Genomic DNA, 8,673 nt, shown 5'->3' with positions numbered 1-8,673 from the left:
AATCACTTGTTCAGCCTGCTGTTGTAATACCGTGTGTGCTACTCTTTGGCTAATAAACAGAAAACTCTGAAAACAGAAAGCTACTTTAAGTGAATGATGGGAGCAAGGCTTACAGGACCTACGAGAGTGGGGATGGGAGTGAATGATAGGCGCAGTGTTTTGTTTTGTTTTGGGTTTGTTTTTTTTTTTGGGAAAAAAAACAAACAAACAAAAAAACCCGAAATAATCAGGACCTGTATTCCCTCAATTGGAGCCAGAACGTCAAGTTCTTTAGATACATATCTGACTTTAGATTTGGATTAAGATTTTGCAATAATACTGAAACGTTTCTTTAATTCTCACATTTGAATGAGCTGTGCTGTAAAGTAATATTGGCAAGTTTGAAAAAGCCTCTGCAGGTAAATGAACAACTATTTATAAACCCATCTCTTATTGGTGAGCTGAGCTGATTGACAAAACTCACTAGAAAGAGTCAGAAGGCAGTTCTGTTCTACACAAACATTGGCACTAACACTACATACAGTCTGCAGAGGCTGTCTGGCAGCACTACTCTGAATGAGTTGATTTGGGGAGTGCAGTGACAAATTTTCTGCTTTCCTAGGTCTTTTTGTGTTTTCTGCTCCACTCAAATAACATTATGATCTCTCTCTCTCTCTCTCTCTCTCTCTCTCTCTCTCTCTCTCTCAGAAAATCACTTTGATGCACATCCTATCCATATTGCAGCTCTGGATTGTTTGTTTGCACCAATCTACAATCACACTATTGTATTATTACATAAAAACATGAAACAGACCTTTACAACCATGATCAGGGGTGGTTCGGCAATCAAATTACAAAACATAATTTCTGCAATATTAGATAAAAAGCTTTTAAAATATATAATGTATTTAAGTACAAGTTAAAATCAACACATAAATCTCATTTGTATTTGCTATTTAGCTCATAGGGGCCCTATGCTACTGGTGGCCCTAGGAGATTGCATACTTTTGTTTATTGCAAAGACTGCCCCTGCATACAAAATACTTCAAATTACATATTTTAACAAATTAGTATTAAGATTTATCTTTCTATTGCAGCACTAAGTGTATTTTCTAAAATAACCACAAAAATATAATTTACATCCAATGTTCAATAGGGTTCTCGTTGGTTGCTTAGTTTATTATGAAATACTTTGCTCAGTTTTGATAGTTGACATTAATGTATTTACTGTGAGGAAAAAGAAAAAAGTCTCCATCTTTCCACCTCTGTCTGTAACCAATCAGCCAATAAGGTCCTCCACTCCTGCCTATTATTTTGTGCATGTGGACACACAGAGGGAGGGGCTTTGGGGAGAGGGAGAACATTTATAGTACATTTATAGTAACTTTAATGGTTAATTTCTGACCACGTGACACTCACACATGTCAATACTCCACCATCACTAGTGTGCCAAATACACTCTTGCCAACACATGAGTGGGGCAGAGAGTGACTAGAGTCATTGAACCTGTATTAGGTACAACTTATATGTACCTAACATATAAGTTGACCTAATCAGTGAGTGTAAGCCCTACATCAAAGTACTGCTTTGTAATATTGTTTGAATCATTAGCATTGTTGGTCATGGATTGCATCTTAACCATCATGACTGTGTAGAAAAGCACTCCTCGGAAGACATGAGCCTATGTCACTCATTCAAGTTCCTTTACCTTTTCATTTGACTGGGCGAACTTGATCACAGTGTTTAGCTCAACACAGAGGAAGTCACGACTTTTGAAATTATTTGGCATAGGATTCTCTTTGGCTCACTGCAACGACTTGTGGAAATTCAAGGACATTGCAGAGTGATTTACAGAAGAAATACACAAGGTTATAAGTGTCCATTGTGGATCTACCTTAAAAGCAGTGGGAGAGGGCATGGAGAAAATAATGGTAGCAGTGCACCATTTGTTGTGGCCAACTCTCTTGCACAGTACATGAAGGCAAACAAGTCTCTTTTACTATGATATATATATATATATATATATATATATATATATATATATATATATATATATATATATATAGTGGCATAATAAATATGATTTCATTATTTAATTGCACCATGATGTAATATTTATGAGGACCGGCCTGCAAAACAGAACCTCAGGGTTCTAGCAATTCATTAAATGATCTACCTCCCTGTGGTATTTTATCTTAAGTATGTACGGTTGAGGGAGGAGAAAAATAATAAAAGGAACTGAGCTGTAAGGTTAATGGAGTTATTGTGCATTGGGTTGTTGTGGGCCAATTTGTTTGGTCTTCATCGTTGTCAGGATAGGGTGAGTAAACTCAAGGATTGTTTTCTTGAGAAATCATCTTGTAATTTTGTTATTCCTGAGCTGTTTTTAAAGGTGCATTAATCACAATTTAAGAAATGCCACCCCTCTTATGGTTAAGTAGGTGAACACAACACTTGAATGATTTTCTTTCTTCTTTGGAGCCGCCTTCCATAACCGCACATGCACACAAAGCATACCCACTATAAAATAGATTTTATTAATAGTGAAATTATAAACCTATAAACACTTAGAATTTCTTGCTGTGAGAATAGTCGAGTGCTTTTGCTGTCCAGTATTTTTTTGTAATGAACTCCTATGAGTTTATCACCCCCTAACTGTGTTAACTGGTTAGCTAGCATTGCTGCCTGCAAGAGAGTTTCATGCAGTTGACGGTGATTCATCCAAAGCATTACTTTACACTCGTCCATCACAAGGGCGGTTTTTCAAACAGGTTTTTAAAGGCCCCTAATGCAGATGTGCTGATGTTATTGCTAAAATATCCAAAATAATTGTTATGTTTTACATGTTTCACAGTTAATTTGAATTAGTAAGTGGTGGGGGTTGATTATAGGCCTACCTTTGAATTTTTAAAAACATAAATTAAGTGATGAGACTTAATAGATGTTTTTGTTTTTTAACAGATTTTTTATCTAAAAATAGATAATGTTACTATTATTAGAATCAAAAGATTTCAATAATATCTTAGCCTACCAGGTTTTATTGTGAGTTTGAGCGTAGGGAATGTTATGAAAAAATACCCACTAAAATAGTGAAGCTTCTCTTTGTCTGGCATAGACATTTTCTGCTTAAAATGAAATTTTCATGATTATGTTTTTAATCAATATCAACATAGATAACATTTTCATGACTGCTGTGTCTGTAACATTGTTTCAGATAGGGCAATTAGGGTTGGATCCAAGTAAGTAAGCAAGCATTCACAAGGGACTGTGGCAGTGTCCTTCACGAGTTAATATGTGTCTGTATGTTTGGATTTGCTGTATGATGGCACAGGGTCATGTTCATTTTTTAATACAAAATCCTTTATAAACACATCCCATTCTTCCCATCCCATCAGCATTCATGTTAATGGAAGATTTTGAGGACTTGTTTCTTCTTAAAACTTGCTTTTTTTTCAAATAAAATATCACTAAATCTATAATATAACATGCAGTCATTTAAATACTCACAGAGATCTTTCAACACTCCATTACAGATAATCTTATATGCACAAAGTAGCCCTGAAAATATTCATGTAGTCCAGACTTGCTAACCTCCACTTACTCTATGTCTCTGTCATTGTTTGTTAACAGAGAAAACATGGTGTTGAGAATTTATATGAAATCACATATAGATAAATCTTATATTGTACATCTTGATAGATGAAATCCTCTCAATCATTTTCATGGCTTTAGTTATGCACTTTAGAACACCTGTTCTGAAATCAAGCAATATTTATGAAGTTAAAGTAAAGACTATTGTTGAGTGTACCATCTCAGAATTACATTGATTTACACTTAATTTAATTTGACACCAAACTTAATTTGAAAGTGGGCTACTCAGATGTTTCTTGACCGTATAATTAGCTCCTGAACATAAGTGCTAACAAAAGGTCTAGATTTGTGAGGATTTTTCTAAATATGGTATTTGTATCTGGAATATGTTGTATCAATGGCAATAAAGAATGATGTAAAGAGCCATCAAGCCAGGATAAATTGAACAGTTCAATAATCTTGGTGTGGTCTCAATATGTAATTATGTAAATCTTTGATTATATAGCAAGTTTCTTTACTAAGACAAAAAATGCAGAAAATGTACTTATAACAGTACCAGACTACAGACAACTAGAAACAACATAACAATATGTCAACAAAATACTGGAATTCGCTATGTGTACATGAATCAGGAATCACTATGAGAAACAGAAAAAAACTAAATTCCAAGATGCTTCTTTAAAAAGGTATAGTCTGACAGACATGGGAAGACCATTCCAAAGTTTAGGTGCTTTAGGGACAGCTATCACCCCCTGGCTCAGCACTCTTCTCATATTCTTATATGTGGAAGGTAGGTCTGACATATACTCAGGGGCTTCCTCAAGCAGTGTTTTGTAAGTTACCTCTGGAGTAATATGCTTCCTACACTTGGTATTAGTGAGCATAGAGGCTGTTGCGTTTTGTGCAAGTTGAAGGTGAGCAATATCTTTAAGACAGATACAGAGAGAATTACAGTAATCCAGTTGTAACGTGGGAAGCGAGGCAGGACGCAAAGATGATCCGTGTTGCACAAGTACGGACATTTAATAAAACACGTAACAAAAACACGGGCATGGACAGGAGTCTAGGAGGAGGGGGCTGTATCGTGACACCTGTCACTATGATGCAAAGGTATGGATGATTTTTTAGAGTATCTTGAAAAGATACTCACAGAACCAAGAGCTAGACAGTCACATAAAAAGTAACATTTGTTTATTACCATAGTAAGCAGACAGGTTATGAATTGTATGTGTTTGTAGGTATATATAGGTTTCAGTATGAACTTGGCTATGTATTATTTGTTTGTAGTGGCAGCACAGGCCTGATTTTAGCCCCAGATCACAGCCCATGATTGACTAATATTTCACATTGGTGACTCTTTAACTTAAGTGCTTCTTGGCTTTCCATCATTATGGCTATGGGCAGCCTACCAGGAGAGCTCCGCCTCCCTTCCTCCATCATACAAGAGGACCACCAAAGATAACCCACCACTACAATCAGCCCATGTACAGACTGAATCCCGATGATCGGTATTCAAGGTTAATGTATTTGCATTATATTGTATTGTTCTGGACAAATGAGGGCTGATGTGCAATATTCAATGCACATTATACGATACTTCTGGGATATTATGTATATATGATACATGATATTAACTGAATTGACGTTCTGTTTGGTAATGTTCTGTTTTGTCTATAGCCAGGACAGGCAGACTAATGTAATGAATATGTAATGCAGTAAATATAGCAGAGGCATAGCCACACTCCATACATACTAGGAATTAAACAGCTGGAAAAAAGTCTAAGAGGTGGAAAACACTAACTCAACCATGTCATGTACAGTTTTAAATAAAAAACTAAAACTGCTGGTTTTTGGTGATTTTGATGGGCATGGTTGGCCTTGCTGTCAGCATGCATATCATCTCTTTTATAATTCTATAATTACTACAATTAGTGCATAATCATAGGGAAGTGCAATATCCTCAAAATAACATATTCAATAGTAGGACATAACAAAGTATCAGGACTCAAACTGCAAATGTGAAATATTGCATATCCCAGAAGCCAGAACTGATTTTGTAAACAATTTTTATTAGAGTTCAAATTTGCTGTTCACACAAGCTGCAGTATGAAGTTTAGAATCAGGAGGGTGGGAAATATTTTCAGACATATGTTATTATCAAACATAATATTTGAGGAGATACTATTAAGGGCAGGGCCCCACTGTCATATTGGGAGGAGAGACTTTAAAAACATTTCAGGTAATAGCATAGCGTTCGTCTGTCTGCCTGTCCGGTAAAAGGCTGCCTCGTCATCCAAAGATGTATGTTCATGTGTTCGTGTTAAATAATAATTTTGTGTTAGCCTGCGTAACAGCATCAGGTTTGTCCGCAGCACATCATACTTATCAACCCTACCGGCGTCTCTCTCTCTCTCTCTCTCTCTCTCTCTCTCTCTCTCTCTCTCTCTCTCTCTCTCTCTCTCTCTCTCTCTCTCTCTCTCTCTCTCTCTCTCTCTCTTTTTTTCTTTCACTAGAAGTCCTGCAGGAATACAACTGACTGCAGCGAGGGAAGAACACCAACACTTACTGGCGGCTCTTACCTCAGTTCCTGGGTGTCCGTGTGATACAAGTAAATTTGTATTCAGTGGACGCAGCTAATTTAGAACAATGGAGTACCGGTACCGAGATCTCATTTCCTCTGCTTCTTAAAAGGTAAGCTTCTTTCCATATATTTTGTATGGGTTTAGTTTCTCAAAAAAAAACAAGTTTACACATTTGAGCGAACGCCAGCAATAGCGATAAATGGAAAGAACCAAATCCGAACGCTTTAATATGCAGGTGAATGCGTTGGGTAGCATCATTCAGGAAAATCCCAAGCCTCAATACAGGTAGAAACTGTAAAAACTGTTTTCTAATGATCATCTTTTAATTATTTGCCTAGAAAAAAGTTATTCTGAGTTTTATATAATCGAGAGGCATATGCTGTCACTAGACTGCCTTAGCTCAAGTACATTTTTTTAACCTGAAGTACATACATTTGCCTCCTTTACACTGATTACACAGTATCCTCAAATTTTCTTGTTTGACGCGACACCCCGGACTGAATTAATCAGCGTGCCACTAATTGCCTAAATGTCAATTTCACTTCGATATAGTCAAGAAATTAAATTACAACTTCATCCTACACCCTTTGGCTAGGGAATTTAAGGTCCCACTTACAGAGAATTAATGCGAAGTCTTCTTTAAGTCCATTTTGAAATGAGCTAAATCGACTTCTCGGTCGTTGAAGTACACCTCTCCATGCGGGTTATCCGCAATTAGCGCTCTCTGCGGTCAACGACAAGAGAGTGCGCCGAAAAAGGCTGCGGTAAACCGGTAGTGTCGGAACTTACTCACGCGGTAAAAACTGCTCGTTTGAAAAACAGTAGGATAACAGCGTCAAGCAATAGTTCTCGCCTTTGCTTTCTGTAGTATTTATACGCCCTGACCAACGTTGTGTAATGTCGAAAATTATTTGTCGAGAAATACTGATGTGCTGTTGCCTTCAGGATACAATTAAAATGAATACTGGTGCTATGAAATCCCCAGTGTTCAATGCTCCGAACTGAATGGCAGTATGTTTAACCGCATGTGTGCTAGTGATTTTGATACGCCTGATATGGTATCAGAGCATCAGGACTTAAGCTGTTGCGGTGTCGTTATCTTTAATTCTAGACTGGGAAATGTAGGCGATGAATTAGCCACAGCCATTATTTTAAATTTCCCCCTTCAGATTCTTTGACTGCATTTTGCAGCTCTTTTTATTCGGTGTCACTGGCAGTCTGGAGATTTCCTTGCATTTTAGCGGTTTTGCATGCGTATCGTCAAACTCAAATTGGAATGTTATTAATTTTGTGTGTATGCCTATTATTAATTATATGTGCATTTTGTGTGTATGGATTCCATATGCTTGTTGAATGGTTTTTAATATTCTGAGAGAAGCATATAAGCTAAAGCATAAATTAAATATCATTAGCTACTACTCTTATTTCGAAGATGGCTTTTCTTACTTATTTTAAATTATTTTTAATAATCCTCAATCCTTATTAAGAATCCTCCATTTTTCCATAACTATACTAACCTAACTAAAACACCAACCAATAGCCTGCTTCAGGACACACTCAGGCTAACTATGTACATGACTTTACCTCTATAAAGAAGTAAGACTGTGTTTTCAGCTCGTTTTGTGACTCAGCCACTCTCCACCCATCTGACAAGCCTGCAACTCACAGGCCTCAAGGTTTTATCCTTGAGCTGGGTGCTTCATCAGCACTGCTGCACTCACAAGGCTCTTACGATGACTTTCACAAAGTCCAAATACATCAACCCGCACTCATGACTCACCCTGATTAGGTTATATTTTTAAGCAAAATCAGCAATTTGCAGCTAGATCGTTTATTATCCAAGCAGAGGTGTAATCTATAAGATGAGTGAGTGTCAGGTAATTTTATTATGTGGGCATACTTATGAGCAGGAGAGCAATGTTAAGGCATGCTAGTCAAAGTATATGATCCCTGGTATGTTTCTGTGTCTTCATTATGTCGATAAAAGTTGTGCTCTCATGGCCAAGTTGGACTTATTGAACAAAAGGAAAATAACCAAGAAGTTCCCCTTTAAAACCAGATATGAGCTTAAAGTACTTATAAAGTCTCCTCTAACATTCCCAAAGCACACACTGGACACAGTCCTCTTGCCCTTGCTAAAACTGATTCATTTCTGGGAGTGCATCACCATGCCGGCCTGCTCTGCACTGCTCTCAGCAGCCGAAGCAGAAGGAGATGGTTGCATCTGCCCATGCTTTGTGCTGGCAGGATGAGCATATATGTCCACCATGCCGCTCAAGTTACTGCTTCGGAAATCCATGCCAGAGAACATCCTCCCTTCTAAAATTCTTTGGCTGGGAGTGTGTGCTCTTGGGGGTCGGGGCAGATTCTTGGCCCGTTTCGCTGATCGATGAGGAGACCCTTTATTAAATCACTTGCGGGACAGAGAGGCCGGCTGTGGACTGATCAGGAGCGACAGATCTGATATAATTCGAATATCCGCTGTTTGGGTGTGAGCTGGTATATGGCGTGTGACATGCCG

The 8,673-nt window shown here is 37.6% G+C and overlaps 1 protein-coding gene across 1 annotated transcript in view; it reads left to right on the top strand.

Annotated features, from left to right (window-relative positions):
- sv2ca (synaptic vesicle glycoprotein 2Ca) overlaps positions 1-8,673 on the top strand; it is a 32,654-nt gene that overhangs the window by 1,060 nt on the left and 22,921 nt on the right. Inside the window, exon 2 of the mRNA XM_027015070.2 lies at positions 6,084-6,261. The gene's annotated coding sequence lies outside the window, so the exon portion shown is untranslated. The remainder of the gene's footprint in view (positions 1-6,083; positions 6,262-8,673) is intronic.

Source organism: Electrophorus electricus, chromosome 9, assembly GCF_013358815.1.
Source record: "Electrophorus electricus isolate fEleEle1 chromosome 9, fEleEle1.pri, whole genome shotgun sequence".
In the NCBI taxonomy this organism is placed as follows: domain Eukaryota; kingdom Metazoa; phylum Chordata; class Actinopteri; order Gymnotiformes; family Gymnotidae; genus Electrophorus; species Electrophorus electricus.
This window is presented reverse-complemented; position numbering and strand designations above follow the sequence as displayed.